Below are 19,320 nucleotides of genomic sequence, written 5' to 3' on the forward strand. Positions count from 1 at the left end.
CTTTTTAACCACAAATGCTTGTCTTGCACTAGCTCTCTTCTTCTTTTAGAATTCTGTAATTCTGACAGTGTCAACACTGCTAAGTTATGGAAGTACATTAATGCCAAATGTTTTTGAACAAAAAAGCTTGATGAATTGCACTAATTGAAAAAAATATGCATTACATTAACTGTCCTTGCTTTATGCTTTATGGGCTGAAATTCAACATGGTTGTATATCTAAGCTGTGAATAAAAATATATATATATATATATATATATATATATATATATATATATATATATATATTATTTTTTTAAGAAAATGACATTGTTTCGTTAGTTAAAACCCTTATTCCTTGTCTGGGATCATGTAGAGTCCTTTGAAACTGCATTGAAACTGCAATTTGGACCTTCAACCTATTGGTAACTGTCGAAGTCCACTATGTGGACAAAAATCCTGGGATGTTTCCTCAAAAACCTTAATTTCTTTTCGACTGAAGAAAGAAAGACATGAACATCTTGGATGACACGGGGGTAAGTAAATTATCATGAAATTTTAATTAGAAAGTGAACTAATCCTTTAAAGCAGTGGTCTCAAACTCAATTCCTGGAGGGACACAGCTCTGCACAGTTTAGCTCCAACTCACACCTGCTTGGACGTTACTAGGGCTGCGTTTCAGCAAAACTTCCCTCGTCCACTTCATGAAGTGGAACGCACTTCAAAATGGCGACAGGGATTCCCCGAGGGGAAGTGTTTAGGGAAGTTTGTGAGTGCGTGGAACGCAGCCTAGTAATCCTGAAGACCTTGATTAACTGGATCAGGTGTGTTTGATTAGGGTTGGAGCAAAACTGCAGAGTTGTGGCCCTCCAGGAATTGAGTTTGAGACCACTGCTTTAAAGACTGTTATTAACCTCAAGGGGGCAGTGATAACCTTGCATATTGTGTTTAAATGATTCTTAGACAGGAATGTGAAATTTAATAATAAAATAAAAACATGATATTGTGTGTGTGTGTGTGTGTGTGTGTGGCTCCTTAGTTAAGACCTAGCCTACATAATATTCTACATAATATTTTATTCTATTGAAAAAAGTGAGGGTTCAACACATTGTTTCTTTGAGATTAACTGTAGACAGTGTAATATTCTTCAGAGGTTTGAGTAGATTAGAACTCGGAGCAAAATTTGAGTTCACATTCAACAGTTTCAACAAAGAGCGATCATATTAATCTTCATCAGTTCATCTTTGTATCACTGTTTGTATCTGTCTGTTTGTTCTAGACGCACGGTCTGTGCTTTAGAGGCAATAGTGGTGGCATTAAAGGTTTGAAAGAGAATATCATCAACATGATGTATAAATGTAGTGTAAGTAAAGTCACCTTTATTTCTATAGCACTTTATACAATACAGATTGTTTCAAAGCAGCTTTGCGGTGATAAACTACAAAATAATAATTCAATGAAGCAAACAGAGTTAATTTCTGGTGTAAAGCAGCTCTAAAAAAGACAGTGTTCAGCTGAAGTCAGTTCAGCATTGTATGGTGTTGAATAGGGTGACCATATTTTGATTACCGAAAACCAGGACACTCGCCCGGCAATGAGATACTCTAAGCAAGGAGGCCATGCCTCTCATGGAATGTGCTCTAATACCTATAGGACACTGCAGCCCTAAAGAGGAGTAGGCAAGTGCTATCGCATCAACTATCCATATCGACAGCCTTCATGACCTGGTGACCTTTGGTGCGGCCTCCGAAGCACACAAAGAGCTGTTCTGACTGACGAAATGAGGCGGAATGGTCAATGTAGGTCCTTAGGGCCCTAACAGGGCAGAGTAAGTTCAACTCCTGATCATCCTGAGAAGAAGGAAGTGCGGAGAGAATGACAACCTGCACCCTGAACGAAGTAGAGAGAACTAGTGTTAATTTCGTCAGACGAGACGAGACGAGACGAAATATGTTCGTCAACGACCTTTTTTTTTTCATGACTAAGACGAGACGATGACAAGACTGCACCACTGTCCAAAAACGCTGACTAAGACTAAATTAACATGCATTATTGTTGACGAAAAAAGACGAGACGAAAATGTTTTGTATAAAATAAAAACTAAGATAAAATCTCTCTTCATTTTCGTCTACAATCGTCTCTGCTTTTTCATCAGCTGTTACGCCTTTAAACTATTCAGAACGAGTTCGCGGCTTCGCGCTGTTGCTCAAGTTAAGCCTCGTTGAAGCAGTTTACACAGCATGCGTGTGCGGCTCGTTTCGGCTCCGGCAAGGTGTTGTTCCGTCCTGTGCGCGATGTCAACTCAAAGAAATTTCAAGTTTTTCAACTTCGAATCTCTTGTCGTCAGTTTTTAGTGATGTAAAATATGAGCGGGAGTTTACACAGGGTGATTATTTTGACTTTGGCTCCGGTAGCCGCATCGCAGCCGTAACGAGCCGCACACGCGTGCAGTGTAAACGAGGCTTTACAGGTTTTATACGCCTGTGGCTGCAACACGAAACTGCTGAACACACAACACCCAAAGCGAACACGAGTGACGAGCGACGACGACATACTAGCTTTTTTGAATTGTGTTGGTTAAAATAAAATACTCTTCAGAATAGGTTATTCATTTGTGAATGTGTCTCCTAAATTAGAAATTGAAAAAAAGACACGCTTAACATTTGCATTCAACAAATCTTTCAACAAGTGTATTTTGTCAGGTAATTATGACATTTAACCAATGTTTGAGATATGTGAAACACTTTTTTTACTGAAATGTTTATCAGTAATAATCTCAGTAATAATGTGTTATTTTTAAAAAAAGACTACAATTTTTTGACTAAAACTAGACTAAAATTAAAAGACTTTTAGTCGACTAAAACTTGACTAAGATACCTTGAGTTTTCTTTTGACTAAAACTAGACTAAAATGACGAGACATTTAGTCGACTAAAACTTGACTAACAAAAAAATTTATGTGAATGACTAAATATGACTAAAACTAACAAGGACATTTGGCACAAGACTAAGACTATGACTAAATTAAAAATAGGTGACGAAATTAACACTAGAGAGAACCTTAGAGACGTATCTGTGTCTTGGTTTCAGGAACGACTTTGGAGTCGTTAGGACCGAACTCAAGACAAGAGGGGCTCACAGAAAGTGCCTGTAAGTCTCCCTCTCGCTTAATCGATGCTAAGGCCAATAGCAGGGCGGTTTTTAGCAACGGGGCGTAAGTTAGAAGTCTGAAGCAGCTTAAAAGGGGGGACTTTGAGATCTCTAAGCACCATGGAAAGGTTCAAGGTAGGGATCGTAAAGGGGTGAGGAGGGTTCGGCCTCCTGGACTCCTTCAGGAAACGAACAACGAGATTGTTCTTACCTACACACTGCCCTGTAATAGGAGTATGAGAAGCTGCTATAGATGCGACATAGATCTTAATGGATAGAGGCCATACTCCCTCTACCCTTAAGTCTTGGAGGAAGGACAATATCTAAGATATGTCACAAGTGAAAGGGTCTTCACCCCGGGCTGTGCGCCAGGCAATGAAGACTGACCACTTAAGGATGTAGAGACATCTTGTGGATGGAGCTCTAACCTGTGAGATGGTATTTAGGACACTCAGGGAGGCGTTTAGGCTCCCATTGAGAGGCCACACATGTAGAGCCCACAGCTCAGGTCTGGAATGCCATATTGTTCCGTTTGCTTGAGAGAGGAGATCCTGTCTCAAGGGAATCGGCAACGGCTCCACTGACGACAGCTGAGACAGGCCTTTATTTCTATAGCACTTTATACAATACAGATTGTTTCAAAGCAGCTTTGCGGTGATAAACTAGAAAATAATAATTCAATGAAGCAAACAGAATTAATTTCTGGTGTAAAGCAGCTCTAAAAAAGACTGTTCAGCTGAAGTCAGTTCAGCATTGTATGTAGGGATCATGTAGACATGTAGAGCCCACAGCTCAGGTCTGGGATGCCATATTGTTCCGTTTGCTTGAGAGAGGAGATCCTGTCTCAAGGGAATCGGCCACGGCTCCACTGACGACAGCTGAGACAGGTTGGAGACCCATGACTGGTTCTTTCACAGAGGGGCCACTAGGACCATGTGAGCACACTCCCTGACTTGTCTGATGACCTGGGGGATCAGAGTGATAGGGGGAAAAGCGTAGAGAAGACTGGGCCAATCATGGGCCAGAGCATCTCTGTTCTTTGAGAAATAGGTTGGGCAATGATAGTTGTCTTCGGAGGCAAAGAGGTAGAATTTTCTGAACTGTATGGGGGTGGAGCGTCCATTCCTCTGAAAGGAGGTTGCTCCGGGACAACATGTCCGTCCCGTTGTTCAAAACACCCTGTACATGCACTGCACTTAGCGAGAGCAGGTTGCGATGGGCCCAGTCCAGGATGTCCTGGCAATTTATGAAGGACACTACTGTCATGTTGTCTGATCAGACTAAGGCCGGGTTCACACCGCACGCGTCAGCAGAGCGTAAGCAGCGCATATTTTTTCGCCACCCATATTAACAGATGAGAGCATTCATAGTGGCAGCACGCTGCAGGTGCAGAGCAGAAGCAGCAGTGCCGCAATCGTTTTGCCGCTGGGTCTATTTTTGCTGCGCTACTAACGCTCAATTAAAGTGAAAGTACACCTTTGATGGAAAAAATAAATACGATTTCACACAAAAAGTGCTCAAAATGCATATGAATAAGCATATCTAGTGTGCATATTCTAGTAAGCATATATAGTGTGTTTTAACAAGAATTGAAGTATGTCAGGAATGAAAATTAATATAAAAAAATATTTATAGATTTACTCATTTAAACTAGTTTTTAATTATTCAGTTTGGGTTAAAGTATGGTGCATTATAAAAAAATAAACTAAACTAGCCAGAAAATATGATATATAAACTTTACTTTAGTTATTACACAGACAGAAATATAGGCTCTTGCTCACTTTATGCAGCTTGGAGCCGCTGCTGTAACGCTGTACAAACGCTTCCAGTGTGAATACTGGCGCGTCTCTGCAGCTGCAGTTCACACTCATGTGCTGCTAACGCGATGCTCACACACTGCTGATGCTTACTGTGTGAACCCTGCGTAAGACATGGTGTCCCAAGAGGAGTGGTAGGAAAGCATGGAGAGCTCAACATACTGCCAGCATTTCCAGGCGGTTGATATGAAGCTCGCTTTCCGGACTCCTCCAAGTGCCGAAGGCCGGATGGCTGTCACACAGGGCTCCCCAGCCCTTGACTTTCCTCCTGCCTACCTTCCCCACAGTCACGCCCTACTCGTACCAGCAGGGATTCATCCAAGGGGCCAGGGGTGCGATGCATGCCTGGTTCACCTTCACTAGGCAGTGACTGTGATGCCAGGTGTGGGGCAGGACTCAAGGTTTTAGCCAAAACTGCAGTGGGCGCATATGGAGCAGGCCCAGCTGTAGAGCTAGTGACGCTGAGCTCATAAGACCTAGCATCCTCTGAATCCCCTTGAGTGGCAGAGAAGTTCTGAGCGTAAAAGTTCCCATGAGCTGCTGAATGGCCAGAGACCGTTCCGGCAAGACTAAGGCCATCATTTGGGTCGAGTCGATAATTGTTCCCAGGAATGTAATACATTGGCTGGGAGACAACAAGCTCTTGGAAAAATTGACCCTGAGCCCCAAACACTCTAGATGTTTGAGGAGGAGGGATCTGTGTGACACTAGCTCCACCTCTGACTGGGCCAGAACAAGCCAGTCATCAAGGTAGTTCAGAATGTGTATTCCTATTTTCTTAGAGGGGAGAGAGCCGCATCCATGCATCCTTCGTAAAAGTGCGGGGAGCCAGGGACAGCCCGAACGGCAGGACCGTGTATTGATATGCCACCCCTTCGAAGGCGAATCTCAAGAAGCGCCTGTGATGGGGGGCTATCTGGATATGAAAGTAAGCATCCTTCAGATCCAAAGAAAAGAACCAGTCCCCTGTTCATATCTGCGAGAGGATCTGTTTGAAAGCGATCATTCTGAATGAGCGCTTTATTAGGGCCTGGTTCAGATGTCTGAGATTGAGGATGGGTCTGAGACCACCATCCTTTTTGGGGACGAGGAAGTACCGGCTGTAGAAGCCTGACTTGCTCTGTGCTGGAGGAACCACTTCTATGGCCCTTTTTGCCAGCATAGTGTTCACTACGGAGCGTAGGACATGCACATCCTCACTTGCCCTGAAGGTTGGGACCACACCGTTGAATAACTGGAGGTGTGGTGCATATTTTGATTTTCTCAGAAACATCACGGTTAGTTGGCATAAGGACCTTCTCCCTCTCTCTTGTGCGCACGCTTTGCATGTTGGGAGTTTGGGTTATGGGAGCAACAAACGGGTGAGAGGAGTGTTGGGTTTTTCTACTACTTTAAGTTTTTTTTTCTTCTATTTTTCCTTTTATGTTTTATTTTGTTTAGTTTATATATTAATTTAATTTAGAGTAGTATACGTTTCGTTTTCAGGAAGTTTTAGACTTTGTGGAGGAGGCCTGAGATGGAGGCTCACCCAAGTGCTCCAAGTCATGGAGTCAGGTGTGTACCTGATGCTGATTCAAATGTGGAAGATGTGCTTGTCGCGGTTGGTGAGCAAATTGGATACGGAAATATTATTTCAGCATCAAGGATGAACAAAGCGTTGGTGATTTTCCTTAAAGATGAAAGTATGGTGAGTAAATTAATTGAAATTGGCGTTTGGATAAATGGAGCGTTTACTGTTGTTTCACCGCTTGTATCGCAATCTGTAAAAGTTACAATCTCTAACGCACCCCCCCTTCATACTAAATAGTGATATTGAAAAAGAATTCTTGAGGTTTGGAAAAATGGCCAGCGAAATGAAAATGATTCCGTTGAGGTGTAGGAATGAAGCATTGAAACACGCGTTAGGCGTCATGTGTATATGTTTCTTGATCAACCATCGCTTGATATTTCTTTTCGAATAAAACATGAGGGTAAATCATATATGATTTATGCGAGTACAGGAAATTTGAAATGTTTCGAATGTGGTGACGTTGGGCATAAAAAGATTGCTTGCCCACATAATAAAACAGACCTGGAAAACAATGTAAAGGATATTGAAGTCATTCCTAGTGTACAGACTAGGTGCTGTAGGTGCTGGTGATAGTGATAATGGAGATGAAGAGGGTCTTCGTGCTAAGTTACCAAAGGTTGTGACAAAGGATGTACAAGATACTGGACAGATTTTTTTGCCCAATTAACTGATACTACTGATGAGCAAGATGATAATAAGGATGATGATAATTTTTCAGAAGCATCAGATATTCTTTCTCAAATTGGTGAAGATCAGTTATATACAGTGAACAAGGTTAATGACTTCTTGGATGTGACATTTGGAAAAACTATAGAAATTAGTGAATTTTTCCCTGATGCAAAATTTTTTTTTGCAATCAGCTGTGAAACTTCAACAGACAGCAAGTTATGATGAATTAAGTAGAAGAAAAAGATTTAGACTGAAAAAAAAAATTGTAACGAAATTGAGAAGAAAAATGGCCCTTGAAAAAAAGGTTTAATAACTTCTTAATGATGAAGTCACTTGGGGTGTTTGCTCTGTCATTTTCTTTGCTAACCCTTCTTTTTTCTTCCTTGATCTTTCCTTTCTTTTAATGGGGAGTAATAAGATGGGAACAATTAACATTAATGGAGGAAGGGATGGTAAAAGAAGAGCAGTGTTTAGAGAATATATTGAAAATAAAGATATGGATATCATTTTCTTACAAGAGACACATAGTGACTTAGCTAATGAATTAGAATGGAAAAAGTGGTGGGGAGGGCATATTTTTTCAGTCATGGCTCTAATACAAAAGGATGTGTCGCCGTTTTATTCTCAAAGAAAATTACTATGACTTTTTTATCTAGTGGTGAAATAGAGAAAGGTCGAATTTTGGCAGTTCAGGTTAATTTGTTGGGTTTTCCATTTGTGTTTGTTAATGTATATGCACCCAATGATGGTGCAGAAAGGATAAAGGTTTTTAAAAATTGTCGAAATATGTTGGGGAAATATGATAAAAATACTTGTCTTGTTTTGGGTGGTGACTGGAAATGCACATTAGAAGAACCGTGTCCTCTTTCTGCTACTGGTTTAAATGATGTAATAAGCAGTTTTGATGTGTGTGATGTTTGGAGATCACAACATTCGGTAGAAAAACAATTGGTGTACATCTTCAAGTGACTACATCAGCTTTGCTAGTTTAGATTGTTTTTATATTAATAAAATAGAATTTTAAAGGCCTGTATTTACCCCACTGGTAAGATCATCATTTATGAATGATTGTTTTTAATTTACAAAAGATAAAATTTCATAGTTATTTTGGCATTTTAATGTAAAATTGCTGCAAGATGCTGCTTTTTTTGAAAAATTTTATTTATTTTGGGCAAAATGGAGAGGGCGAAAGGCTGATTTTGATGATGCTGTGCACTGGTGGGATGTTGGAAAGGCACACATCAGGATCTTTTGCCAAAATTATACAGCAAATGCAAATCATTGTTAAACATAGTCCTGAGGTCCTGCCTGGGAGGTTGTGCAGGGCGGTGAGACGGTCCCCAGTCTTTACGGGGGGACCTTGGCTCGCCACACTCTGCTTCTGAACCTCTCTTTTAGGAGGACCGGGTGTGCAGCGAGGAAGGAACTTCACAAACGCTTCTTCTGATTTTTTCACCTCCTGAAACCTGCTCACGACTGTGTTGACCAAGTCCCGGAACAGGCCAGAAGGTGATACTGGGGCATCACACAGTATACACGATCTTTATCTTTGATGCCCATAAGGTTTAGCCACAGCTGCCTCTCCGTGTTAACCATAGCAGCCATAGAATGGCCGATGGCGCATGCCGTCTGCTTGGTGGCACAGAGAGACAGATCTGTGGCTCGACGAAGCTCTGTGAATGCTTCCTCTGTGATGAAAGTGCCAGCACTCAGATCCTTCAACAGGTCAGCTTGGTACGCCTGTAACACTGCCATAGTGTGCAGCGCAGCACCAGCCTAACCTGCAACTTGGAAAGCTTTTCCCACAAGCGTTGAGGTGGTTCTACAGGGCTTTGTGGGGAGGGTAGGTTTCTTTAACGATGATGCTGACACAGGTGAGAGATAGCTCGCCAGCGTCTCTTCAACCTGTGGCATCATCGTGTACCCCCGTGCTTCAGCACCCACGAGAGTCGAATAAATCGACGTCGAGAGCACAAAATGGAGGTCCTCAAAGAAGGGGAGAGACTGGCATTGTGGCCCCTCCCCTCTGCCACCGGACAAAAACCTATCCTCAAGCTTAGATGGTTTGGGGGTCTCTTTTTCCTGTGGCCAGTCTAGCTGTAGTCTAGCCACAGCTCGAGTTCCTACCTCGAATAATTCCTCAACGGCTTTATCATCACGTGAGGAACGCTCAGAGGCAGCAAACTCGAGAAGAGAATCATTGTCCCCTGCGTGAGCTGAAGAAGCACCGGAGTGCGGTTCAGGATCGTGCGAGGAGACGCGTGGATTAGGTGACAAATCGGGCGAAAGGGCAGGGCCCTTCTCCTGTTGGTCAACGAGATCCATTTGTGAGCCCCGCGATCTTAATGTGGGTGCTGATCCCTGGAAGAAAGAGAGAAAAGCACGAAGCATCTTAACTGTGAACATTTCACAATGCTCGCACTCGCCGCCCAGTGTTAATTTCGTTGACGAATAATTTGTCATAATTTTCGTCAACGACATTTTTTCACGGACGAAAACGAGACGATGACTAAATAAAAATGCGTTTTGAATGACTAAAACTATGACTAAAATCTACTCTAATTTTCGTCAACGAATAAAAAAGAGACGAAAATGAAAGAGAGGGACGATTTGGGAAGATATCCAGTCAGAACGGCTGTGTGGAAGATGCGCACATTTGAATTGTAATGTGCTGATCTAACCGCGTGAAACGCGGCGCTATTGCGCGCTCTACAGGCTCGTGCAGCAACACATCTGACTGCTGCGCAATTAATGAATAGCGCACATTTATGCCAAGCGATTGCTTATAAGCTAATGTTGATGAATTATGACAATGTTTACTACACGATGTTTATATGGTAGCATGTTTTAGACGGTTGTAAGAATGCATATTTATCTCCCTCAGGAGCAGCCTGCTACAGTGCAGACTGCAGACATTTCTGAATAAGAGTCATTTCGGAATGGTTTATAATTATTATTTTTTTCCTGGTCATTATTGTTATTTTGTTTAAACAATAAACTGTATTTAATTTAATTTCTGTTTAATTCATAGTAAACTACTGTATCTTCTGGCATAGGAATGAAAGACTAAGAACATTATTTGACACATTATTCAATATATTTTACAAGTATAAGGGTTATTATTGTTAACTAAACCTAAAACCAAAGAAATCTTCATTACTTGAAATAAACATTAACTGAAATAAAAGATAAATATATAAAAATGTAAACTTATAAAAATGTAAACTCAATAGTTTCTAAGCTTTAGCTTAACCTGAGGTATTAAAATAAACAAAAAATAAAAAGTTATAGACATTTAAAAGCAAAAACTAAAAGACATAAACACAAAACATTACTAAAACTTTTAACCAAAATTACAATGAAAGCAGGAAATACTAAAAATCAAATCTAATACAAAATTTTAAATGAAATCTATAATAGTAGCCTACCTCAATGATAAGTTTGTCAATCCCTGAAAAGTACTGAATTTTGCTCTTTCACATGTTTTTGCACTTGAATGGTCAAAAACCGTCCGCTTTGGTGAGCAAAGTACAGTTGGGTGAACATAAACCGTTTGGGGAATATCAGATGTATATCAGTGTATAGGATCTGTGTATTGTTAGAGAAATGCTTTATGCATTACAATTTAAACTAAATTAGATTTAGTCGACTAATTCTACTAGTCGACTAAAATCGTATGATATTTAGTCGACTAAAACTAGACTACAACTAAAACAATTTCCGATGACTAAAATATGACTAAAACTAAATGGCATTTTAGTCAAAAGACTATGACTAAAACTAAATCAAAATTTGCTGTCAAAATTAACACTGTCGCCGCCTTCCAAAGCAAGGACAGCGTGCTCTTGCCCCAAACAAACAAAACAGTATGGATGTGTGTCCATTTCGGTGATCGGATGCGAACACAGAGGAACACACCGTCTGCCTTGTTCAATCATACTTTCTCTCTCTATATATAATAATATAATATAATATAATATATGATGATTCACATCAATTCAAAATTTTCACATAGAAGACAGTAAAGTATATATGAAGAATTAAAATAAACTGATTAATCACATCACTACTACAACCACCATAACTAAAATTTACACATCCGTCCTCCACAACACCACCTTGGCCATCCTGCATCATGGCTGTTTAAACCAATGAGCATTAAGCTGTGTCGTCAGTAAGTCATTTCCCATCATGCAAGTCAGCACAAAGTTAAATGGATTTAGACAGCAGAGATGAAGGATCAGCTTGTCGACTTGTGGCAACAGCACGAGTGTTTATACAAAGTATCCTGTAAAACATACCAAAATCATTCCAACCACTATCATCAAAATTTCTTCCTGCCTATCATCCGAAAATGTTTATACTGAAGTCTCGAGAGATTTTGCGAGATTTCCCGTGTTCACAGTCAGGACTGACTGTGGTTGAAAATCTGTTCATGTGTGTGTGTTGTCTTTGTCACATCACAGCACACCACACACTACAGGAGCAAAATGGTTAAATGTAGGATTTTTTATTTGTCCTCATGTTTGTGGTCTCTCACATTTTAAATTTTTATGCCTGGCTCACACTACAGGAGTTTTAGGCCGATTTATGCCCGATTTTCCCCTCCCGAGAATCTGAAAAAAATCTTGTCCACCTCGATCGGTTCCGATGTTTGGTGCAGATTATCTGGTAATGTGAGACGTTCACAGATAAAATCTTGCACCTCCTGATCTGATCTCACACAAATCAGGCTCACCCCGATCATATCAAACATGTTTGATATTTATCGGGATGACCAAGATTGTAATAACATCAGTACTGTCACAATAGCCAATAGGAAACAAGTATACGACGCGACGGAAGTGACAGACATTTCGAAATGGCGACCGCGAAACCAAGATCAAGGAATCTACAATGTAAAAGGTGACACTAGCGCTTTTGAACTACAGTAGGCAGGCAATATTATAACGGTAAACATTCTAGCACACTACGATAGTAATAAAAGGTCAATTTTACCTCCCTTTCTATGGGATCAGATTCCCGCCAATAGTATTGCGGTCACGGATCAAAAAATAATACCACATGTATAACACATGTAAAAATATATAGCACAAACTTAAAAAACAATAATGCAAAATGATCGGAATGGCAAAGAACATGGTCACGGATCAAAATATAATAAACGTAAATCGAAAAATGAAAAGCACATTTAAAAAACATAACAAGCATGAATCAAAACTTTAAACACATTAAAAATGATATTGCACAAATCTTAAACTTGTGTTTATGCGTTCTTAAAAGTTGTTTTCCTTGCTTTTATTACTCTTTTCTTTCTGCTCTCTTTACATTTTCTGCTTATATTTTACTCTTTTGTGCGCTTGTGCAGTTTTTCTCTTTGCTCTTCTTTCTACGTTCTGCTCTTGCTTTTCCAAATGTTGCAGTTCGAGTTTCATGTAAATTAGGCTGGGCTTAAGCGCCACCATTGGTCCACTAGTTCTAGATTGACAGCTCCTCCTCTAGCCAATCAATCGAAGGGAGGGAGATGACATCACTTCAATGCGACCCATACTGATGCTCACACTCATACAGGAGAAGATAACAGTTTAATCTGAAACTTTACAAGGACTTTCAATCTGTAAAGTTATCTGAACTATGGACAAATAATTCCTCTTTTTGAGATAATCTTTTTATTGTGCAGTCTACTTATGATTGTTAATCTTTATGTTCATAATATATGGTATTTGGTGTTAAAATATTACTTGGCTCATGGTGCTAATATGCTAAGGCTACTGTAGCTAATATATTTCTTAATTGTTGTTAAACGATCATAGGTAAATTAATTCTAAGACTGAATGTATCATCTCTGCATTGACTACGATAGTGTTACAGAGAAGATAGTTACAGAAACCACGTGGATTTGATATGCAGTGATTTATTCACACATTTATTGTGTTTAATTACATAACTACATAATTGCACAATACTATAAGATTAATGTTTTAAATAAAAACAAAATTACAGATATGTAGGTGGCGAAAAGTTCATTCAAACTTCTCGTTCAAATCAGGAATTCATTAATGAAACACTGCTGTGTTGCTCAGAGACGAGCGAAGCTGTTCTGCTGTGACTTTGTTTGATACTCCTTTCATTAAAATAGTGCAAAAACACATTCAAAATTAACTTATAGCTATATTGATTTATACAACAGCTCAATAAACATTTGCAATTGCTCTAATATTGGGGAAAACACTGATGTGAAGGCTATTGCTTAACTTTATAATTTTATAATCTCAGTGTTAAAATGTGATCAAATTCATAAACCAACACCCGTGTCAATGACATACTGTACATGGAAGACAAAATCTATAAATTTTTTTACAGGAAAACAATACATGACAAAATATGCACAGTTTACTATTACGAGCAACATACGATGATCTAAACCAGTGGTTCCCAAACTTTTCAGAGTGGAGTACCCCCTGAGACACTTACCATCCTTCTGCGTACCCCCTCTCTTCCACTTAGATTGTAAATTTTCCATTAAGGGACAATATTTGCCCCCTAAATTGACTTTCTAGTGCAGTTTTTGATCTTTATGAATACCTTTACAACAATAATAATGTTTTAAATTAAAAAATGTTCAATAGAGAAATATGCAATGCTAAAAACGTGAAAAGTGATTATTTTAAATACTAAAACCGCCAGTAGATGGCGGTAAGTCACTGTCTTAATGCCTGAGTCATCGAGTCATTTATTCAAAGAAGCAAGTGGCTGTATTTATGAATGAATCATGACTTTCACGAACAATTCATTCAAAGTTGCAGATTCGTTCTCGAAGCACTGCTGTGTTGTAATCCTGCTGTTGTTTTCGTTGCAAAATAGAGCAAATACTGACAATACTGTGAAGAATAACACTTAATATTACCCCTTTGTTTGTTGAACTGTTGTGTGGATATTTGGATTTGCATTCTTGCTCATATAATATTATCAACATTAAAAACAAGAACTCACAAAAGGTAGGCTATGTTTTGTATCAAGAGTTTGAATCTTAAATTGATATTTAAGCCCGTTTTGTGCCAGGCTATTGTTCTTCGTGCTAGTAAGTGCTAAATCTGCAGGTACAGAATGGCAGTATGTTGCGCGCTTTGCTCAGGCTGCAGACTCCCCACGCAACCTATACTGGCTATGCACCCATATGTGCGCTGCATGTGGAAATGGACTCTGTCAGATTTGACCGCAAAAGATGTGGTATTTTGATTGGATGCCATATGGCATATTGTACCTGTTAGAAAATACATGATCAGTTTTAATGTTATTTTAATGTACAGAAGAATTAAATGAATGGCAAAATTCTGCATTTTGTTCGCGTAACGTTACCCCCTCTGTCACCTCACGTACCCCAGTTTGGGAACTACTGATCTAAACAATTGCCATGGCATATCTTACTTTAAATGTAATTCACGAGCAAATATATTAGCCTAGTAAGGTAGGTTTCATATGTTATATTCTCTTGTGCAAAAGACAGGAATAAAAGAGACAACAAGCAAGCATATTATTATTAATATTATTGTATGAATACTAAAAATATCTAACAGTAACATAACAGGTATAGACGAGCCAGGCACACATAAGAGTGATGTTGTGAGGCTGCTGCATGGTGGACGCTGCGTTTCACGGTGCCAAGTCCAGTGATAGGTGCATTAAAGATTAACAATGATAGATCGTCAGACAGGCACAACTGTGACAGGTTGTCGTTAGGATGGTAAATTTAACAATAAAAGATTGTCCAGGTAGAAGTAGCCTATATACCAGTGACAGGTCGAGTTGCAGGTACATATGTATGAAGGTACATATGTACATATGTTATAATGTATATATATACATTATAACAGTGTCCTGCAACAGAAAGAGTTTACCACAGCTCGGAAATTGCCAGCTGTGATGGTTATCCTGTATGAGTGTGAGCATCAGTAGCCATGAGTCGCATTGAAGTGATGTCATCTCCCTCCCTTCGATTGATTGGCTAGAGGAGGAGCTGTCCATCTAGAACTAGTGGACCAACGGTGGCGCTTAAGCCCAGCCTAATTTACATGAAACTCGAACTGCAACATTTGGAAAAGCAAGAGCAGAACGTAGAAAGAAGAGCAATGAGAAAAACTGCACAAGCGCACAAAAGAGTAAAATATAAGCAGAAAGAAAAGAGTAATAAAAGCAAGGAAAACAACTTTTAAGAACGCATAAACACAAGTTTAAGATTTGTGCAATATCATTTTTAATGTGTTTAAAGTTTTGATTCATGCTTGTTATTTTTTTAAATGTGCTTTTGATTTTTCGATTTACGCTTATTATATTTTGATCCGTGACCATGTTCTTTGCCATTCCGATCATTTTGCATTATTTCTTTAAGTTTGTGCTATATATTTTTACATGTATTTTTAAATTTGTGATTCACGTTTATTATTTTTTGATCCGTGACTGCAATACAATTGGCGGGAATCTGACCCCATACCTTTCTCGCTGAAGGACAATCCACGTTGAGCCCGTTGTTGCAGTCGATTCTGTTCCCTTTGGAATGTGTGTTCCCCCTGCTGACTGCGCATGCGCCATGAAACACCGCTGGATGAACGGAAAGCGAAGGAGGACAAAAATATTGGCGCTACGTTTAAATGTCTTGCACTGTAGCATAATAAAATGATTCTCACTGTCCAGTTTTATTTCTGTGAATTGAATTAATCTTGGACTTGTTCATAGTTTATGTATTATGCCTGTATTTACTTTATTATGCCTGAATTTATTCAGTTGAATTGTGCCAACACAAATTAGCTTATGTCCAAACTTGATGCCTCATATTACTGCATTTTTATTTTTTAGCATTATTATTATAGCAAAAATACAGAGATGACATGTTTATGATATACAACAACAGTATACAAAATGTATTAACAATGTTCACTGTTTCCAAAGTAGCCTACACATGCTAAAATTTGAGTTCCTCAAATTATTGTCACAAGGGAAACAGATACTATGTTATATTTTGTTCCTTATATAAAATAAAAATGAATAAATATATATGGATACAATTATATGTTGTCATTATTGCCTTCTTTAATATTTTTCACATGCAAGATGCAAGGGTGCAATATAACATTCTTAACAAAATTAATGTTTAATTTCAAAGGGCACTAATGAAATCAATCAATCAAGAAGAAAAAGTGTTTGGAGGCAACAAGGTATTTTTCATGCAACACAATCAGATGTAGTGTTATTGTGAAACATGTATGCTTGAAAGAAAACTCTTGTTTGTAGAGCCCTGATGATGGCAAAAGGTGTCTCAGTTTCACACTGGGTTTGTGAAAGCCTGCCTCACCCACTTCAGAGGGACACTATTTCATGTGGCGTGTTTGCTTTGAAGGTGTGATAGCATTATATAAAAATATTAAATGTCCATTGAAATGGTACAATACTTTAAAGTTAATTCGTCTTATTACTTCAGTTTGCAGAACACATTGTGCAAAATTCTACAATAAACTTCTCCAGTGAGCCACAAGACATAACACGGTTCAGAATGGAGATTGCTTTAACACTGCTACACCAATCTGGTATGGCTACTTATGAATACCATTGATGTGCTTTTTGGTGTGCACCTTCACTAGTGTTGTACCTCCATAGATGACCTAAGTGAACTGTGCCACTTTTGTGGAGAGGCAGAAACAGTTGAAGACACTGGAGGAGAGACTGAAACATTTGAAGACTCTGAAGTTCTTTTATGTTGACAGATTGCTTGTGACTACTGCGGGCGGTGGTTCCATTTAAAATGTGTGGGCAATCCATCTACAGAGAAAGAATACAAATGTGTTTCTTGCAATAAATGACTCAGTTATGAAGCCTTTGTTTTTGGAGGGTTTTTTTCTCAATTTTCACTTTGGGTAAACTCTTTTCTTTTATAAAATTTGCCATTTAAAATCACCTGTGAACTCCTTGTGGTTCAAATAGGCCTGCAATGGAGGCTTCTGTACTAACCAAAGCCTTAATAAACATGGCATTAAAATCTGTAGTGCATTTTAAATTGGAAAAGGAATAAAGATTTAAAAAAATAAAATAAATAAATAAAAAATGCTTAAAAAAAAAAAAACCACCTTCGAGGGGAAAAATAGTTTTTTGAACCTTTTGGGTTCCCATGCTTGTGAAAAGGGGAACACAGATTCTGAAGGGAACAATCAAATTTGCAATAATGCTAAATGGTAATATGAGGCATAAAGTTTGGACATAAGCTAATTTGTGTTGGCACAATTCAAATTTATAAATTCAGGCATAATACATAAACTATGAACAAGTCCAAGATTAATTTAATTCACAGAAATAAAACTGGACTGAATCATTTTATTATGCTACAGTGCAAGACATTTAAACGTAGCGCCAATATTTTTGTCCTCCTTCGCTTTCCGTCCATCCAGCGGTGTTTCATGGCGCATGCGCAGTCAGCAGGGGGAACACACATTCCAAAGGGATCAGAATCGACTGCAACACCGTCTCCTCAACCATTTTTTCATCCACACTCGTTTATTCTTCCGCTTTTGTGTTTTCTCACAACAAACGATTATTATTGCTACAGCAAGTTTCCGTGTTTCAGTAGCCTATCCATTTTGTTTACATCCGCTTTCGATCTGCTGCGTAGATCACGTGACGCGCTTCCTCTGGCAGATAATCTTAATAATATTTTGTAGTGTGTGATGCTCCGCGAATTTCAAATCTTGTAGTGTGAGCATGTTTAAGATTTGAAGGAAGAAAATCTGCAAAGATTCTCCTGAAGTGTGTGCTGCAACCAGATTTTACAATTGGATAGGATTTTAAAACTCCTGTAGTGTGAGCCAGGCATTAGTGTGTACACAAGTCGGTGGAGAGCAACTGCACCATCCGATGTAGTGATGTCACATATGACACTGGAGCTTCAAAGCATGTATTGAGTACGCGGCGCAATTTCTCAAAGAAGCTCCATGCTGGAGCGTGTATTGTTTTCAGAGAAACACGTGATTAACAAAAAACGAAGCCTCACCAAAGCCACTGGAAGGCAAGCCTGCAATCTTTAGCCAAAAAAGCGTAACGGCTAATGCTAATGCTCCGGTTCTGGTGGTACGCATACGCAGTATGCAGGGATGGAGTTTTGAACGGCGGGCACTGATATCACTGCCATTACACAATAGGCTGAGAGGTGCCGCACTTGATTAAGTTAGCCGTTACGCTTACTCCAATGGTATACAGACCAGTGTTAATTTCGTTGACAAATAATTTTCATCATAATTTTTGTCAACTACATTTTTTCATGGACGAAAATGAGACGATGACTAAATGAAAATACGTTTTGAATGACTAAAACTATGCCAAAAATCTACTCTAATTTTCGTCAACAAATAAAAACGAGACAAAAATGATATAGAGGGACGATTTGGGAAGATATCCTGTCAGGACTGCTGTCCTGTGTGGAAGATGCGCACATTTGAAGTGCTGATCTAACCGCAGGAAACCCGGCGCTGTTGCACGCTTTACAGGCTCACCCAGCAGCATTACAGACTGCTCTGCAATTAATGAATAGTGTACATTTATGCCAAGAGATTGCTTATAAGCTAATGTTGATGAATTTTGACAATGTTTATATGGTAATATGTTTTAGACTGTTGTAAGAATGCATATTTTATCTCCCTCATCTCAACTTAAAGCTGCTGTCCATAACTTTTTTTTGTGTTCAAAATTTACAAAAAGTATATAATGAAAATGTACAACATGAATCCATTTTCCAAACCGTGTTCATTATGGTACACTTATAATAAGTGTCTATATTCAGACTATTTCAGACTGGACTGGTAGGACCCGCCGCAGAGTATCACAGTAACTGCGTGACTCACCATAGACATACACAGAAAAAAGTAGCTCCGGCTACAATGTTCTTCCGCAAGACATGTACAGTTCTGTTAGATATCCACTAGAGGCTATTTTATATGGGTATATGGGTTATTATAGTTAACTAAGCCTAAAACCATAAAAAAATCTTCAAAATCTTCACTTGAAATAAACTTTAACTGAAATAAAAAAAAATAAATAAAAAAATGTAAACTTATTTTATTTCATCTAGTTTCTAAGCTTTAGCTTAACCTGATGTA

Source organism: Chanodichthys erythropterus, chromosome 10 (assembly GCF_024489055.1).
Source record: "Chanodichthys erythropterus isolate Z2021 chromosome 10, ASM2448905v1, whole genome shotgun sequence".
Taxonomy (NCBI): Eukaryota; Metazoa; Chordata; class Actinopteri; order Cypriniformes; family Xenocyprididae; genus Chanodichthys; species Chanodichthys erythropterus.